At 37.3% G+C, this 19,823-nt stretch overlaps 1 protein-coding gene across 2 annotated transcripts in view; it reads left to right on the top strand.

The window, feature by feature from the left end:
- Positions 1–3,735: 3,735 nt before the first annotated feature.
- OSBPL8 (oxysterol binding protein like 8) overlaps positions 3,736–19,823 on the top strand; it is a 206,571-nt gene continuing 190,483 nt past the window's right edge. The window contains exon 1 of one of the 2 annotated variants that reach the window (XM_069094816.1): positions 3,736–4,059. The gene's annotated coding sequence lies outside the window, so the exon portion shown is untranslated. The remainder of the gene's footprint in view (positions 4,060–19,823) is intronic. The other variant, XM_069094813.1, reaches the window with a different exon arrangement.

Below are 19,823 nucleotides of genomic sequence, written 5' to 3' on the forward strand. Positions count from 1 at the left end.
CAGGAGTTCAAATATGACCGCAGACACTTGACACACTAGCCATGTGACTTTGGGCAAGTCCTAGGCCAGTCATTTAACCTCTGCCTGTCTCAAAGTTGCAAAATAGGGATAATAATGACATCTACCCCACATGATAATATTTGTAAAATGCTTAGTACAGTGCCTGGCATACAGAAGGTACTTAATAAATACTTGTTCCACTTCTTCACTTCTCCTTTACATTGTAAACAAGCTTAAAAAAAAGTCCAGTTGAATTGAATTACTGAACAACCCATTTTTAATAATCTCTCAATCTATTTTTTTCCATTAAGCAAGGGTTCTTAGCTTTGGATCTTGATCAGCAACATTTAGCAAGTGAAGGCTCTGGCTCAATTAGGTGAGGAAGGGAAACTGCAAACTACACCCCCTTCTGTAAAGAATCTTCTAGGTCAGAGTTTCTCAGCCTATGGGAATGATTTCGGTGCCTGTCAATGCCTACCTCAGCTTGGGAACAAAGAAGCCCATAACAACTTTTGACTTTTCCTAACTTCAGAACCATAAATTAAAATGTGAATTAATTTGACTGATTAAAATGACAATATGTCATTCATATTTGAGTTTTAACCTATTTCTGCTGTACTTATATTGTAACTGAATTAGCTGAGCTTAATAGAACTGCCCTTACTTGGAAGTGAAAACAAGCAAGGTCTGGTTGTGGAATTGGTCAAGGTCTGTACTTGGCAAAATGAAGAAAAGACTTTATTAAAAACTGCATGAGTAGCCACGTTCTTGTGAATCTGCATAAACTGTCATCAAAATAACCAAGCTGTTAAATTGAATGAATTGGCACATGGCACCTCAAACCTGACTAGGAACAAAAATAAGTTGGTTAGGCTATTTTCATCACTCAGCATGAGTGAAAAGCCACCCTCTCTCTGAGTAAAAAATAGCCCTCAAAGGCAGAGAATGGCAAACTAGGTTTTTATAATTAATAAGTAACTAGAAATAGAGATAAGTAGATATCAAATGCCTTTCTATTATATGTCCTATAACCATTTTTCTTCTATTTTTTAGATGGGAAAAATGACGCGAAGGGGTTAGTTTGGATGAGGGGTGCTGAAGGAAGGCTGGAATGTAATTAATCACCCGTTTCATTCCCCTATCCCTATACCCCAATCAGGTTCTCAGGGCAAAGCCCAAAGTAAAAAATGACTTTGATCAGTGATCTTTGTCTTTGATTTTTGATCAGTGCATAACCCTGTACTCAGAATTTTTTTCTTTCTTTCTAAACTTGTGGTTCCTTTGGTGTAGGGTAGTCCCAATGTGAGGGAAGGAACTGTTTCACCTATGTCTTCATATCTCCAGAGCCTGGTACAATGCCAAGCACCATAATAGGTCTTTAAAAAATATTTTTTTAACTTTTTTTTTCTTTTTTTTGGGAGGGGGAAGGCAAGGGCATTTGGGGTTAAGTGACTTGCCCAAGGTCACATGGCTAGTTAAAAAAAATATTTATTGATTGATTGAAAGCTCCTTCCCAAGGATGAGGGAGAAACAAATATTATGCATCTTACAGTCTTAGAAAGACGCTTGGGAACACTGAGAGAAGACTTGCTTAGGAGTTTATAGTTAGCATGTCAGTTAGTCAGTAAACATTTGTTAAGTTCCTACTATGTGCCAGGTACTGTGCTAAGCATGTAGGGATAGAAAGACAGGTAAAGCACAGTTTCTGCCTTCAAGGAGTTCGCAGTCTAATAAGAAAGACAACGTGGAGGTAATATATACAGAGTAAGTTGGAAATACTAAAGAGAAGGCAAGACTCTCTGTGGAGGGTGAAGTTTTAGCTGGTACTTGAAAGAATGCAGGGAAGTGGGGAGATAAGGAGGGACAGCATTCTAGATACAGGATGGTACATTGTCAGAAGTGGTATTTGAACCTGTGAAGCACTGTGTTTTCTCAAGAGAGGCTTTGTGGTACTGTGGGAAGAGCAACCCATCTGGAGGGAGAGGGTGGGGGATCTGAATTTCATTGCTACTTACTACCCATGTGCTGTTTGGCAAGGGCTTTCTGGGTTTCAGTTTCCTCATCAGTAAAATGAAGGGGTTGGCTTAGATAAGGTCTCTTCCAGCTATCAATATATGATCAACCAAATGAAGGGGTGAGCTCAGATGACTGCTAAGGTTCCATCCTCTTCTACATCTATTAAAAAGTACTTACTTACAGTAAGTAGATGATCTCTGAGGTTCCTTCAAGTTAGACTAGTTTCTAAAGTCCCTTCTGGATCTAAACGTATGCACCCAGATCTTGCCTATGGAATTTAAGCATCTTGAGGGTAGCGATTGTTCACTTTGTCAAGAAGCATTTATGGGCAGTTAGGTGGTGCACTGGTCCTGGAGTCAGGAGGACCTGAGTTCAAATCTGGCCTCATACCTCATACACTTAACACTTACTAGCCCTGTGACCTTGGGCAATTCACTTAAACCCAACTGCCCTGCTTTCCCCCTGCAAAAAAAGAGAGAGAGAAGCATTTATTAAACACCTACTGTATACCAGACACTGTGCTAAGTACTTAGTACATAAAAGAGGCAAAAAAACAAAAACAAAAAACAAACCCATGCTTTCCAGGATCTCGCAGCCCCATGTAGAGGGATACAGAGACATCATGCAAGCAAATAGGTACAAACAAGATATATACAACCTAAATTGAAGATAATCTCAGGCATAAGCATAAGGGGAATCAGAAAAGTCTTCTTGCAGAAGGTAGAATTTGAACTGGGACTTGAAATGAGAGAAGTGAGAGAGAGATGAAGAGGGAGAATATTCTAGGTATGGGGGACAAGTGAAAATGCCGGAAGTCATTAAGAGTGTGGTAGGGTAGAGTTACAAAGTGATCCTGGAGAGAATAGGGAGTCACTGAAGTTTATTGAACCTGTGGGTAACATGGTCAGACCTAAGCTTGAGGACAATGGCTTTAGTGACTGAACGGGCAGAGACTTGAGGCAGGCAGACCCACTAGCAGCTACTGCAATAGTCCAGCTATGAGTGATCGATAAGGGGCTGGACCGAGGTAGTGTCAGTATCAGAGGAGAGAAAGGTGGCGAAGTTGAGAGACCTTGCAAAGGTGAAGTGGGCAGGCTTTGGAATCAACTAGGATAAGGGCAGTGGGAGGCAGTGGGAATCAAGGATTGAAATTAATAAAGTTTCAAGTCTGGGGGACTCAGAGGAAGGGGCCACTTGATAGTGGCGAAAAATAGAGGTTTTGGGGGGAACACAGTAGTGTTTTTGTATTTCCTGGTGCCTAGAACACAGTAGGCAATCCAGTCACCAATATGCAATTCAATGCGGCTCTAGCTACATACGCTGTAGGCTCCTAATCCATGCCCCGCCTTTTTTTTTTTTTTTTTTTTTTTTTTGTCATGGGAGGGGCGTGGTCCAGAAGGCCAAGTCAAGGGCCACACTGGAGCGGGGGAGTGTGTGTGTAAAAGGTCGTAGAGGTGTTACTCAACTTTCCAATCTGGCTCTACCCAAGAAGGAGGGCGGGGGAGAGAGGGAAGGGGGGCGTTGGCTGTCGTTGCTCCCGCGGGCGCGCGGGCGCCTGGCTCCACCCCCGCGGTGGGAGGTGGCCCCGGCGGCTGACTACGTGCGCCGTCACGTGACGGGAAGAGGGCGGAGCCGAGAGAGCGAGTGACAGCAAGGGGGCGGCAGCGGCGCGCTAGAATGTGAAGCGGCACCGGACGGTGGCAGCTGGGGTCTGGAGGGGAGGCGGCGCGGCCGATGACAGCATTATCCCGCGACGCCGTCCTGCCCGGGAGTTGCTGGCAGCCGCCGCGGCAGTAGCGGCGGAGGCAACCTCGGCATCTGGCGCTTCGTCCGCCCGGGAGGGAAGGAGCGAACGGCAGCTGGAGGGAGCGAGCCCGAGCCGGGAGCGGAGCGGGCCAAAGCGCCGCTGCCTCCTCCTGCTTCTCGGGGCCGCACCCCTCCGCGGGCTGGCTCCCCGAGCCGCTGCCTCGGTAGCCGCTGCCAGGCAGCGAAGGGAAGTTGGGCGTCCCCGGCCCCCGAAACCTCCCCGGGAGCCCCGCGCCGGTGAGTGCCGAGAATGGGTCGAGGGTCTGGGCGGACAAGGGCGAGTGGACACCCCGGGAGTGGAGGTCTGAGGAGGAGAGGGAGAGGGAGAAAGCCGGGGCAGGGGGCTCTGCCTCCCTCCCGGCCCCCGCCCCCCCGCACGCGTGCTGTCATCCCCTGAGCTTTGGCGGGGCTCCTGCTGTCCTGAAGGCGCAAACCGTGCGAACCCAGCCCCGCCGGGAGACCGCGCAGGAGGGGAGGGGCGCCCCCCCTCCCCCCGCCCCTGCTTGGGTTGGGATACACTTTCCCGAGGGCAGAAGACCAGGCAGGCAGCTCTCTGCGTGGGGGAAGGGAGGGTATTCTATGGGTTCGTTGTATTCCACCGCGAACCCCCAACCCATTTCCTCCCTCCGGACTCTCGGAGGAAGCCCCAGCATTGGCAGGGCACAAATTTTTTTAAATTTTTTTATTTTTCCTATTCCCTACAATCGCCCCTGACGTTGATTTGGAGTGAGATGTGCCTTTCTAAATGTGAATCGGATCGTGTCATCTCAGTGGACCCCAAATAGCCGAACCTCAGTTAATTGGACCTGGAGGGGACCTTAGAGGCTACTCTCACTTTGCAGATGAGGAAACTGAGGCTTGGAGAGGGCAGAATACTAGGGATCTTAGATCTGGAGCTGAAGGAAACCTTAAGAGGCCATCCATGGCCACCCCTCTCACCTTACAGATGGGGAAACTGAGGCTTGGAGAGGTCTGAATACTAGGGATATTAGATCTGGAGCTGAAAGTAACCTTAAGAGGCCATCTAAGGCCACCCCTCTCACCTTACAGATGAGGAAGCTGAGCCTCAGAGAGGTCACATAATCCTGGGGATCACAGATCTAGAGCAGGAAGGGTCTTTAGAGGCCGTCTAAGGCCACCACTCTCATTTTACAGATGAGGAAACTGAGGCGCAGAGAGGTCAGAATACTAAGGAACCTAGATCTAGAGCTGGAAGGGCCCCTAGAGACCTTTTAGTCCAACCCTACTTCTTTATACAGATAAAGAAGTTGATGTTCAGAAAGGTTAAAAGTGACTTGCCCCAGGGCCATATAAGTTGGACTAGTGGCAGGATCCCTACACCACCTTTTTTTGGGAGAATGAGTGGGAGGAAAGATGGAATAAATATGCCAGGCTGAGAGGACTATTTGCAGTGAAACAGACCTTAAATATTAAACTTGAAATTTTTATTGAATTCTAGATTGTCTTCCTTCCCAGACTTGCAGTAAGTCCTCACAAGACTTAGAGCTGGAAGGTATTTTAGGAGAGTGTTTGGTCCAAACCTCATTTTACAAAAGACAAAACTAAGATCTGTAGCAGATGGGTGAATTCCCCAACATCCCAAAGGTAGTAAGTAGCAGGATCAGGAGTTATACCCTAGGTCTTCCGAATTCCCTGTTTTCTTTCCCAGTAATCTTTTAAAAGAGTTCTTTTATTAGGAGCAGTAATCAAAGGTTACTTGATAACCTTTTAAGCAGAAGCAGAATGAAATGCTAGTTAGACTTCTTGAAGTACTTGTTATTGGGCTTATCTTAAACTTAATCATGCTGAGGAGAAAATAGTGTCCATTTTTTTTCCTGACATAAATTAGATATCTCTCTGAAGTGAAATTTTCCTTAAGAACATACAAGTCTGTTAAAAGCAGTTTAGGCCAAGTAAATTATAACATTACTTTAAAATTCCTCTATTTAGAAAACAACCTGCAATTTACAAATGTTCCTAGATCAAATAGTCAGCACCTCATTATTGAGCATCTGCTGCATGCTTGGCCTCTGTGGGAAGGTACAGAAGAAAAGAAAGTCCTACCTTTTAGGCCTTGAAGAAATTCAGTTATCAAGATTGTTGAGTACAAATTTCACAGTCAGTTTTATCTAAAGTGATGTGCCCTCAGATGGTTAAATACTTATTTAATTAACATTAGACATGACCTGTTAATGTGGCATTTTTTGTTTCTTTAAACCCTCAACACTATTATATTTTCCCATATATAATGGTTTTCTTTAGTGGAGAATGGAAATATTTCTTATTTCTGCTTGGCATCTATGCATCTTTTGACACTGTCAATAATCTTTTATCTTAACTTCTGAGACTTTATACTTGGACCTCCTACCATTCTTACCTGTACTTTTTGGTCATCTTGGCTAGATTATCCTCCTCCTTCCTACTATCTTGAACCCTGACTCTGTCTTGAATCTTCTTTCTCTACACACTCTTTTTGTGATCTCATTAGCTACCATGGCTTTAATTATATTCCCTAGGTAATTGACTTCATATTCTATAAATCTGGCCTTAATCTATCTTCTAAACTACAGTCCTACTTACCATCTGCCTGCTAAACATTTCTAACTTAGTAGGTCCAAAGGGGAAGTTAATATTCTCTTCTTCCCCTTCCCTTCCCACCAAACCCATCCTATATCTTCACTTCCTTATTTTTGTTGAAATCATTCTTTCTACTCATGAAGTTAAAAACCATCGAGTCATTCTTGAATCATCCCTCTCCTTCAGTTCTCCTTTACAATTAATTGTCAAGACTTGTTGATTTTATCTTCCCTGTGTCTCTTCTGCCTATACCCTTCTTTCTGAGTAGAAGCTTCTATCCAAGTTCAGGCCCATGTCATTTGTCTATACTAAATAGTAAAGGACTATTGCAAAAGCCTTCTCATTAGGCGGTTTGCGTCTGTCTTTCCTCTTGCCAGTCTCTTCACACAGCTGCCCAACTGATATTCCTCAAACATTGATCTTTCTATATTACTCACCTGTTCCAGAAGCATCAGTGACCTCTTACTGCCTGTGGGATAGAGTACAAAATCATTAACCTAGTATTTCAACCCCTCAATAATCTGGTTCCTAACCACCTTTCCAAACTGATTTCATATTATTCTCCTTAATTCTCTGTCTTCCAGTCAAACTGTCCTGGTAGTTAGTTATCGCTGCTTCAGACACCTGACACTAGCTATGTGAACCTGGGTGAGTCACTTAACACTTAACTCACCAAAAAAAAAAAAAGATATTACATCATCAGTTATTTAAGCCAATTGAGCAAAATTACAGAGATGGTCGTAAGTATTAAGTGTGTACTATGTGCTATCTGGATGCTAGTTATTATCATTATTATCTCTCCATGTTCTGTATGCAAGATAGCATTAGAGACGGTTAGATGCTTTGTCAAAATGTAGGTAAACTATACAATATTCTGTTGCTCTACTACTAAAAAAATTCTGTTCCAAAAGAAATGAGGCTTGTCTGGTATTATCTGTCCTTGATGAAATCATACTAGTTTTACTTTTTTTTAATCTTTTTAAATCTTTTTTTTTTTAACATTATTTACATCCCAGTGGTTCCTTGCCTTTTTCCCTTTTCCCCTCCCCAGCCTCTCTAGTAAGAAATAATTTGTTTTGTATATGCTTAATATACAGTCTCTAAAGCTGTGTGCCTCATGCTGCACCTGTGCTTCTTTGCTACAATGCAGGATGCAGCTTCATCAGCTCTCCTAGCTAGGGTGTGATGAGCCAAAGTAGTTTAGCTATCATTGTATGTTGCTTTTGTTCTGTAGTGGGACCTTTTATTTCTCTCTTCCCTCTGTGCTTTGTCTTTCTCCTAAATGAAAATGCCATGACCTATAGAATACTAAGATATAGTATACTTAAACTTAATCTTGTTAGACTAGAGTCTTTTAAAAGTCTTAAAAAATAGTCACTTTTTATTCCTGGAAATTTGTTCTGAAGGGAAACTTTACTTTGGTTTAGTCTAATACTCAGGATTGACATAGATGGAGAGTCTTATCCCTCAAACATTTTTTCTGATGTGACCTTGATTCTGATGTTAGTTTTCCACTAGACAGTAATCAGAATAATTAAATCTGTTGGATGCAGCCAACATCATCTCACTTCCAACATGTATGTATGAGGAGCAGAAGGAATTTCACAGAGACTTACTGAGGATATTAATGCCAAGAGTCCAGGGCCTGTCTGCCAGGAGGCCTGGGTGCAATAATTTGGGCTCAGCAAGTCGCAGCTTCCAGATAGAAAGGGGTCTCTTGCTCCTTACTGTCTGCATCCTGAATTTTTGTTCTCCTCGTAATCTGTCATCACTACCTCCCAACCACAGGACCTCTTCTGTATCTTTGGTTTTATAGCAGGAACATTTCCCTTCATTCCCTCTCTAGCATTCTGCTTACCACCAGGTTCTTACTTGTTATCTGTTTCATTTATGGAGGAGGAATGAGCATCTGGAAGATGAATAAACATACCTTTTTGGACACCATCTTCTGCTTCTGATGGCTCCATGGAAGTGATTTCTTAAGTCCCTATAGTGCAGGTTTATGATTTAAAAAAAAAGTTACACCAGAACTTTGCAAACTTTCTTTGCATTCAGGAGCCAAATGAAATTTTAAAGGTTTTTTTTTTTAAATTTATTTTCTGTTTTTTTTATTTAAAAATTTAAAATTCTAAACTTAAATAAAAAAATTGAGCATTTTTATATGCATAGTAGAACACAAGAGAATGTATATGATATTTTTTCATCTACCTTGCTTTTTAAAAAGTGTATATAATAAATTCCACATGTTACTTTGAGAATTGTCTTGCTTGTCTGTGCTTTCTTTTGAGTTTCCTTCTGTTTTCTTTTGTGCATTTAAAAAAAGTTTCAATTGACCATTTTTTTTGGCATCACTGCTATGCCTCTCCCTTATGCCTTACTGCTCTTCCTCATACCCATTAACGCCAGAAGGACCTGAATACCAAACTTTGTCACTTGATGTAGTACAATGTTTTTATCCATATGACAAAGAAAATAGAGATAGTAAAGTGGAAAACTTTATTTCAAAATAAAATTTGTGAGTCAGTGGACACACCTCATCCTTCTAGTGTTAAAAATGTGGGGGTGAGGTGAGGGGGGGGGCAGAGAGAAACTCTTGTAATAATCATGTTCAGACATTATAAGGCCATGAAGTGACCATGTCCAAATGTGTATCCTTATGTACTTTGAGTCCACTACTTCTGTTAGGAGGTAGGTAACAAGTTTCATCATAAGCCTGCTAGAGACATGGTTGGTCATTCTTAAGTCATACAAAATTTTGTTTTTCTTTACATTGTTGTTGTTGTTGTATATGTTCTAGATCTCCTCACTTTGCTCTTTGTTACTCCCCAGGATTCTCTGAAATAGTCTCATCATTTCTTAAAGCAGCTCATTAATATTCCATTCCATTCATATACCCCCTCAGATTCTAGTTTTTTTTTTCTTTTAAGCACCTTCTTTAGGATCAAGAAATTAGTTTTGCTTCTGATTTTTCTTTTCCTGATATTATCATCCTTCTTAACCTTCCACCCTTTCTTTTCTTTTCTTCTTTTTTTTTTTTTTTTAAAGCATTCGGGGTTAAGTAACTTGTTCAAGGTTACATGGCCAGGTGTTTCTGGGTGGGTGCTAAGTGTCTGAGCCCTGATTCAATCCCCAAGTCATCCCGACACTGGCGCCGGTGCTCTTACTTGCTGTGCTACCTGGCTGCCCCTCTTCCACCCTTTCTACCTTTTGTTCCTGTTGAGTTTGATGTTTTTTTTTTTTTTCAAAGACCTTATTTATTTATTTTTGGCTTTTTGGGTGGGAGAAGATAGGGCAGTTGGGGTTGAATGACTTGCCCAAGGTCACACGGCTACTTTTGTGTTAGGTGTCTCAGGTCATATTTGAACTGGTCCTCCTGAGTCCAGGGCTGGTGCTCTATTCACTGCACCACCTAGCCACCCCAAGGTTGATGTATTTTTACATCAAGATGTGTGTGTGTGTGTGTGTGTGTGTGTCTGTCTGTCTGTCTGTCTTTGTGTGCGACTGACCCCTCTTTGTCTGTTTTAGATAGGAATGATGTTCACTTGATGTTGGGTGGCATAGTGGATGGAGTGCTGGGCCTGAGTAAGGAAGACTTACCTTCTTGAGTTCAAATCTACCCTCAGACATTTAATAGCTGTGTAACCCAGTGCAAGTCACTTCACCCTGTTTGCCTCAGTTTCTTCATCTTTAAAATGACCAGGAGAAAGAAATGGCAAACTGCTCCAGTATCTTTGCCATGAAAACCCCAATGAGGTCACAGAGTGACACAACTAAAACAACTGGACCACAACAAATGGCAGTCCCCCATCCTTCATTTCAGATTTGCATATTCCTGCACACACAGATTATGAGAAATATTAAGTCCCACTGCCTGTCCTCCTTTTTACAATAGGAATATTCCTTAGGCAAGGCCTTGTTGGATCTTTGAGGTGTATAGAGTGCTTGATTTTTAGGCCTTGTTATGGCATCTCAGAGCAGAGGGGTGTAAACTGATGTTTTCTTGCCGTATACGGAAGAAAATTCACCCCAAAGCAACCCCAATATGATTTTAAAGAAGTGAAGTGATTGTAAATTATCTGCTATGTTTCATTTGAGGACTTAGTACCATTTTTAGAAATTGAGAATTTGATCAGTACAGCATATTTCTACATCATTCTCTATTTAAAAACTCTAGATGTTTATGCCTCTTTTTTTTTTCCAGTGTAAAAGCTACAAAAAATTGTTACAAGGTCTTCATATGTTTTATAAACACATGAATCAATTTCTTGGCCTGTATGTTTTGTGCTTTGTTCTCTCCATTTACAGCTTCATATACTATAGAGATACCTTAAAATTGAGTTAATAATGTCCCGCAAGCATTTTGAAATTCTCAGGTACAGTCATGATTGATAGTGAATATGAAAGCATTTTGGAAACTGTAAAACATTATACAAATACAAGCTATTACCACAGCATTATGGAGCTTTGATATTAGGAGAGACCTTAGAGGATATGCTGTATTCTCTAAGCACTATTCTGTACCAGTTATGCTCCCATACAGTGTCCTTCAAAGGAGAATTATTTAGTCTTTGAAGTTCTTTAGTAACTGGGAAATCTGGTCCGTATAAGAATAGCTTTAATTCTTAGGAAATTTCCTCTTTCTCTTATACCATTAGTCCTAACCCTGCTCCCCAGGACCTCACAGAATCAAGTTTGAATGTATTTCTCCATTATTTATGTCTTCTATTTCCCAGCCTAAACATTCCCTTTTCCTTCACCACTCATAGTCCAAACTCTCTCATTTTCCTTGTTGTCTTCTGGTATCTAAACATCTAGAGAGCCTAGTGAATATACTGGATCTGGAGTCAGGAAGACCTGAATTTAAATCCTTCCTTCAGACCAGACTCTTACTGACTGTGTGACTCTCAGCAAGTTACTAAACTCTCTGGGTCTTAGTTTGCTCATCTTTGAAATGACAGAGTTGCACTAGATAGCCTCTAAGTCTGTCCAAGCTCTAAATCTATGATCCTCTAATTCAACTTATCATTAGTGTTCCTAAAATATACCTAAAATTTGAAGATATATGTGTTATCTAGATTTGTTTTAATTGGGACAAAGTTTGGAGGAATAATTGTCTTCCTTGTTATGGACAATAATTTACATTATTTTTTTTTGAATGCCGCATCAACCTGCTTCATCACATTTCTTACTTTATTTGGATTTCTAACAGATGGGATTGAGTCCTTAACCTTAGGATGCAAAAGTTGAGAAGTTCAGCTGTTTTAAAAGGTCATGAATTAAATAGATTGAATGACTATTTGAAGTATTTTTTTTAATATGTAAGAACACAAGGCAAATATTTAACAAAATAATTTATAAGAAATATTTACACATATATATGTGTATATATGAATATGAAAATTCTTATATTCATACATGTATATTCCTGCCTAAACCTGCTCTTTAAGCCTGATTTTACTATTCCTTTTGGCTGTACAACCATTTATTCAGTTTTCCATATTTGAAATCATGGCGTTATTTTTGACTGTTCATCCTCTTTTCTTTCACAAAGTCAATGTTACTTGAGCCTAGCTTCCTTCATTGGTCTCTTGCATCTTTCGCTTCCTCTTGATTCTGACTGCTATCACCTGACATTACTATCTATCTACTTGGTACTGTTGCAGCTATTTCACTTCTTCCCTGAACTACTGCAGTGGCCTGCTAATTGGTCTCCTTGCCTTAAGCCTTTGCTTACTCCATTCTATTCTCCACATTGTTGCCAAAGTGATATTCCTAAAAGGCAGGTCTGTCACTATTTCTCTTCTACTCAGTAAGCTCTGCAAATCCTTTATTTAGCTTTGAAAGTTCTTTATAATCTGACTTAAACCTATCTATCCAAACCTTAATGTATATCACTCCCTTTCCCTCATATGATGAAGCCAAACTAGCCTTCTTGCTGTTTTTCACAAATGACACTCATTTCCCATTACTGTGTCTTTGTGTCAGGCTTCCCCTCAATCCTGAAATGCTCTCTTCTCCTCCTCCTGCTGTTTAGAATCCCTGATTTCCTTAAAAATTTTACTCAGGGGACATCTTCTATATGAAACCTTTCCTTATCTTTACTCCTTCTAACTGCTAGTGCCTTTCTGCCTTCTCCCTTCCAAAAGTAAGTTTATTTATTTTGTATGTATTTAGTATCTGCTTATTTAAGTATATGTGATCTCTACTGAGAGAACGTAAACTCGTTAAGGGTGGAGGCGGTTTCATTTTTGTCTTTTTTCTGAGCATTGTATTTGGCACAGATAGTGCTTAATAAATGTTCTTGATTGGTTTTCTAATAGATCTTGCTTTATAAATATTTGTTCCCTTTCCTTCCATAGGTCTCTTAGTGGAATAAAAAAAGAAATCACTGGGCCACGTGAAATCAGAGCATATAGGAATTTGAAATAAGTAGTAGCCAGATCCTTTTGGTTCTGATCAGGTTCTTAGTTCTACTACCTGTCAGATAACTTAGAAATGAATTAAGACCAAAAAAGAAGTAGAATGGTTGAAAAATAGGCGATGAATTATATTCATGCAATAGACATACTCCTGAAAAGGGCAAATATCAATCTTTTGTTAGATTGTGTCATTTTAAAGGCACCATACAAGTTAGTAGCCTTCTCTGAATCTTTCTTTACATTTTTGTAATGTAAATAATTATTACCTCATGGATCTGTTTTGTATTTTTTTATCTTATTTTTTTTTTTGTTCATCACTGTTGGCATTGACAATTTACCTTTATTCTTTCCTTTGCCAAGTAGTTCATTCATAAACAAAACTCAGTAACATCAGGGGTTCATCATGTAAAGGAACTTTAAAGTACACCCATGGGTAAACAACTCCTGCTACCTTCAAGCTCTGTTTTAAAAGTTAATTAAAAAATTATTTTTAACATTCATTTTTTATTATGAGTTCCAGATTCTATCTTTAGCTCCTCCCCTGCCCATTGAGAAGGCAAGCAATATATACCTATTAATACATGTGAAATCATACAAAATGTTTCCATATTAGCCATATGAGGAAAAAAAAACAAGAAAAATAAAGTGAAAAAAATGTTTGAATCTTCACTCATAGTTCATTAGTTCACAGACTTTTTCATCACGACACTTAGAATTGTTATTCATCATTATATTGATCAGAGTAACTAAGTTTTTGACTATTGATCATTTTTACACTATTTCTATTACTATGTGCAGTGTTCTCTTGGTTCTGCTCATTTCATTTTGTATCAATTCCTATAAATCTTCCTATGTTTTTCTTAAACCATTCTGCTTGTCATTTCTTATAGTGTAATAGGATTCCATTACAGTCACATTACCACAGCTTGTTCGACCATTCTCCAATTAATGGTCATCCCCTCAATTCCCAATTCTTTGGCACTACAAAAAGAACTTCTATAAATATTTTTATACATATAGGTCCTTTCCCTTTTTGCTCACTTTGGGATAATGACCTAGTAGTTATATTGCTGGGGCAAAGGGTATGCAGTTTTATAGGTCTTTGGGCAAAGTTCCAAATTGTTTTCCAGAATGGTTGGACCAGTTCACAACTCCACCAGCAATGCATTTGTTGCTATTCATTTGTTTTCAGTTCCTTGTGACTCTTTGTGACCCCATTTGGAGTTTTCTTGGCAAAGATAATGAAGTGGTTTGCTGTTTCCTTCTCCAGTTCATTTTGTAGATGAGGAAATTGAGCCAAACAGGGTTAAATGATTTGCCCAGGGTCACACAACCGTGAGTATCTGAGACCAGATTTGAAGTTGTTTTCCTGACTCCAGACCTGGCCTTCTCTATTTTGCCACCTAGATGCCCTAATAGCACATGAGTACATATTTTCTACATCCCCTTCAGCCTGGGTCATTTTCCTTTTCTGTCAGGTTAGCCAATGTGATAGGTGTGAGGTGGTGTCTCACAGTTGTTTTAATATGCATTTCTGTAATTATTTGTGATTTAGAGTATTTTTCATATGACTTATAGAATGCTTTGATTTCCTCTTCTGAAAACTTCTTATTCATATCCTTTGATCACTTATCAGTTGGAGACTAGCTCTTAGTTTCATAAATATGATTTGATTCCTTTATGTATTTGAAAAATGAGGTCTTTATAAGAGAAACTTGCTGTAATTCTCCTTTTGTTTTCTTGCTTTCTTCTTAATTTTGACTACATTGGTTTTATTTGCAAAACCTTTTTAATTTCATGTAATCAGATTTATTCATTTTGCTTCTTGTGATCTTCTCTGTCTCTTGTTGGTCGTAAACTCTACCTTTACCTATAGATCTGACGGATAAATTTTTTTCTATGCTTCTCTGTGTTTGTGATCATTGTTTATGTCTAAATCATGTACCCATTTTGACATTATCTTTGTATATAGTGTGAGATGTTGGTGTATGCCTAGTTTCTGCAGCTTGCTTTTCAGTTTTCCTAACAGTTTCTATTGAATAGTAAGTTCTTGCCCCACCAAAGCTTGAATCTTGAGGTTTTGACATGAGATTACTATTGTCATTTATATCTATACATTGTGTATTTAATCTATCCCACTGATCCACCATTCTGTTTCTTAGTAAATATTAGATTGTAGATTGTTTTGATGATTACCACTTTGTAATATAGTTTGAAACTAGGCTGCCTTCATATTTTTTTAAATTAACTTTCTTGATATTCTTGACCTTTTGTTCTTCTAGATTATTATTGTTTTCTAGCTTTGTAACATTTCTTTGGTAGTTTGATTGGTATGGCATTGCATTTATAAATTAATTTAGATTGAATTGTCATTTTATTATATTGGCTAGGCCTACCCATGAGCAGTTAGTATTTATGCAGTTGTTTAGATCTGTCTGAAAAGTGTTTTGTAATTTTGTTCATGTAGTTCTTAGGTGTGTCTTCAAGCATTTTATACTGTATGTATTTATTTTAAATGGAATTTCTTTTTTCTCTTTCTGTTGTGTTTTGTTGGTAATATATAGAAATAGTAATGATTTATGTGGGTTTATTTTACATCCTGCAACTTTAATAAAATTAATTGTTTCAACTACTTGATTCTCTAGGGTTCTCTAAGTATCATCCTCAAAGAATGATGATCTTGTTTCCTTGTTGTCTATTCTTATTCCTTCAATTTCTTTTTCTCGTATTATTGCTATAGCTAGCATTTCTAGTATAGTATCAAATAACAATTGTGATAATGTACACCATTACTTCACTGATCTTATTAGGAAGGCTTTTAAGTTTATCCCCATTATAGGTAATGCTAGTTCTTGGTTTTAGATAGATAATACTTACCATTTTAAGATAAGCTCCATTTATTGCTATACATTCTAATGTTTTTAATAAGAATGGGTAAAAATTTTGTTAAAAGTTTTTTCTGCATCTATTGAGATAATCATCTGAATTTTGTTGTTTTTGTTATTGATATGGTAAATTATGTTTATAGCCTTCCTAATATCGAACCAGCCGCCCTTCATTTCTGGTATAAGACCTTTGTGATATGTTGCTGTAGTCTCCTTGCTAGTATTTTACTGAAAATTTTTGCATCAATATTTATTAGGGAAATAGGCCTGTAGATTTCTTTTTCCTCTTTGCTTTCCATTGTTTAAGTATAAAAGCCACATTTTTGTCATAGGAGGAATTTGGTAGGATTCCTTCTTTGCCTACTTTTTCAAAGAGTTTAGAATTAATTGTTCTTTAAATGTTTGGTAGAATTTACTTGTAAATCCATCTGTGCCTAGGAATTTTTCCTTAGGAAGCTAGCTCACTTATGACTTGTTTAGTTTTTTCCCCCCTAACATAAGGTTATTTAAGTATTCTAATCTCCTTTTGTTAATATGGACAATTCATATTTTTGTAAATATTCATCTGTTTCACACAAATTGACAGTTTTATTGGCATATACTTGGACAAAGTAACTCTTGTTAATTGGTTTAATTTCACCTTCATTGATGGTGAATTCACTCTTTTCATTTTTGATACTTGTAACTTGTATTTTGGATTTTTCAATAAAGAATTTTCTTGAAATAAGATATATCCATAGAAGAAAAACTTTAGGGAAGTATTAAAAGTATTCAAGTCGGGAAGAATTATAATATAATAATATAATTATAATCAAATTAGTGACTAGCTATCTTTCTGCCCAAAGTACTGCAAGAGAGAAATATTAATATGTAGGTTTTTTTTTTTTTTTTCAAATCGAGGACTATCTTGGATGGTCAAGATTTAGTTATCTAATTTAGCTGCAGATCTCTTTTTGCATACATATCTGCAAGTTAATAAATTTTGAAACTATTACTTAACATTCAGTCATCATTGAATCTTTTCTGATTTGCTTCTAAAATTTTAAAGTTTTATAGAAAATTTTTTTATGTTTTTTCATTTCCAAATATATTTATTCTCTCAATTATCCAGCAAACTAGCCTCTATAACAAAGAATTTTTTAAAAGAAGTAAAAAAAGAACAGTTCATTAGAACCACCTAACACATAAAACAAGTCTGACAGTGTATGAAACATAATTCCATATTCAGTCTCGCACCTTTGCAAGAAAGGAGGGAGCTGCATTTTTTTGTTCAACTCTTCTCCAGGGCAAGTTTCTTGATCATTGTAATTATATAGTATTCAGTTTTGTTGTTGTTGTTGTTGTTTTTTGCCATTTACATTGTTGTCATTGTTTTTCTGGTTCTGCTTACTTCACCCAGCATTAGTTCATAAAAGTTTTCTGTTTTGATTTTTTTTCCATAGTCATCATTTCTTATATAACATGATAATTTTTCCATTACATTCATGTACCAGAATTTTTTTTTTAGCCATTCTCCAGTTAATAAACTTAATTACTAGTTCTTTACTACCACAAGAAAATGCTGCTTTGAATATTTTGGTGTTAATGGGGACCTTCTTTTTGTGTCTGATGTCCTTGCGATATACCTCTAGCTGTGGCTTCTCTCAGTCAAATGATATGGACATTTTATTCAATTTTTCTGCATAATTCCAAATTCCAAATTTTAGAATTATTGAACCGATTTACAGCTCAACAAGTATATTAGTTTGCTCTTCTTTTGACTTCTCTTCTAGTGTTAAATTTTGATGTTTATTTTATTTGATTTTTGAGCCACTTGTTTTGTTTTATCTAGCCTTATGAGTAGTTCCATGGCCCTTGATAGTTTGATGGCATAGCATTAAATCTAACTAAATTTAAATAGTATCATTTTTATTATGTTGTTGAGGCACAAGCAAGGGCAATGACTGTTCTTTCCATAATTCAAATCATTCTTTATTTCCTAAAATTGTTTTGTAATTACATCTAAGCCTTGAGTTTGCCATTATAGATTGAGTCCTAGATATTTTGTTCATTTTATAGTTATTTTGAATTGGATTTCCCTGTGTTATTTCTTTCTGGATTTCCTATTGCTGTACAGAAGTGCTACTGATTTTTGTGAGTTCATTTTTTTTTTTGCTACTTCACTGAAGCTATTATTTCATTTCTTTGTTGATTTTCTTCGATTTTCTAAGTAAACCATCATGCCATCAGCTGATAAAGATAGTTTGTCACCTCTTACTGATGTTTTTGCTTTATTTAAAAAAAATCTTATTGGTATTGTTAGTTTTTTTTAGAACTATGCTAAATAACAGTGGGGAAGGAGGATAGCCTTGCTTTATTCCTACATATCTTTGCATCTCTTGTATAAGTCCAGATTTGTTATAATGAGTATTTTGGGGGAGGAGGGATATATTGCTAGGATTTAATTCAGATTTTTGTACTAGTAGCCATTAGTGATGCTGATCTATAGTTTGTTTTGGTTTAGCTATTGGGACTATATATATGTGTGTGTATATATATATATATATGTGTATATATATATGTATATATATATATATATAAATTTTTTTTTCTTTTTTGGAGGGCAATTGGAGTTAAGTGACTTGCCCAAAGTCATATGGCTAGTGTGTCAAGTGTCTGAGGCCAGATTTGAACTCTGCCCCTGTATTTGTTTTATAAAAGGAATTTGAAAGGTTTTCTTTTTTAATTTTTGAGAGTAATTTATATAACCTACCTATGAGTTTGCCTTTACATAGTGGATAGATTTTCTTTGATCTTTCAGGACCCCAGTATTACTCTCGGGTAGGTCCTTTATGGCTTGTTGAAGTTTTTTTCTGGGATTGGATTGCTTAATTTTTTAAAAAATGTTTTTATATGTAATATTTCTTTTCAGATTCAGAATTTTTACATATTGTATATAGTAGGTCTGAGAATTCTTTTGATTTTTCCTGTTGTGATATTTTCTACCTTGCTAATTTTTAAACTTGGCAGTATATCTTACTTTTTTGATCAGGTTATGTAAATGCTTATCAATTTCTACTCTAATTTTCAAGATTTTCATTTTTGCAAATCTTGCATTTGTTGTTTGATTTTTGTGGCTCATTATGTTAATCTCTTTTTCTTTTTTTAATGTATATTTTCAGAGAGAATTTTTCCTCTGAAGACTGCTTTAAATACAACCCAGGAATTCTGATATGTTTATCATTATACTTTTTCACATAGTTATTGTTTATTTGCTTTGAGATTTGATCCAACTGCTTATCTAGGATGTTATTAAGTCTCCACTTAGGTTTGTATCAACTGCTTGTCTTCTCTCTATTAAGTAGTATTTTATTATGTTATAGTCTTTAATGTTGTGTTTTATATTTCTCATTTTTTGTATCTATAATTTTTCTGTGCCTTAGCACATTGTCTATTTCTGTTAGGTTAGCATATAATACTGAGAAATATGTATATTCTTTAATGTTACAATCTGGGATATGCCATAAATTGTTCAACTCTAAATTCTACAGAAGTTTATATAGTTTTTAAAAATTTTCCTTTTTGCTTCACTTATTTTTAATTTTGCCTAGTCCCTATCAATGGACATAAAATATATAGTCATATTGTCATTGTCTTCTTGGAGTTCCATTAACCACTTATTGTATGTATGTTTAGTGTCAATGGTAAGTTTTTTCCATGGTTCCTTTAAGCGTAATGCAAATTTCCCTGTTCCTTTCTTTATATTGTGCATTTTCCTTTTTACTTTGTCTAATGGAGCAATCTCATCTCCTGTTGCTTTTTAAAAATTCCCTGATAACATATTAAATGTTTTCCATTCTTTTATTTTTTATTCTGTAGGTTTCTTTACTTCTAAAAACGTGGTTCTTATAATGCAGCATATTGTTGTGTTTTATTTTCTTGTTTATTCTGCCACTTTTATTGAATTGTCATAAAATGAAGCCTTATACCAGCAATTTAGGGTGCATTGGTCTGTTGAACATTATGTTGACTATATTTGGTTGCTACTGGATCTTGAGTACCTAATGTGTTCTGCTGACCCGTACAATTTGAAATCAGAGACCTTTTTGCTACTTTTTTTCATTATTTCCCTAGAAATTCT

This window comes from Petaurus breviceps, unplaced genomic scaffold (genome assembly GCF_028583685.1).
Source record: "Petaurus breviceps papuanus isolate PSGF00001 unplaced genomic scaffold, PetGlider_PUasm1.0 221, whole genome shotgun sequence".
Classification (NCBI taxonomy): Eukaryota; Metazoa; Chordata; class Mammalia; order Diprotodontia; family Petauridae; genus Petaurus; species Petaurus breviceps.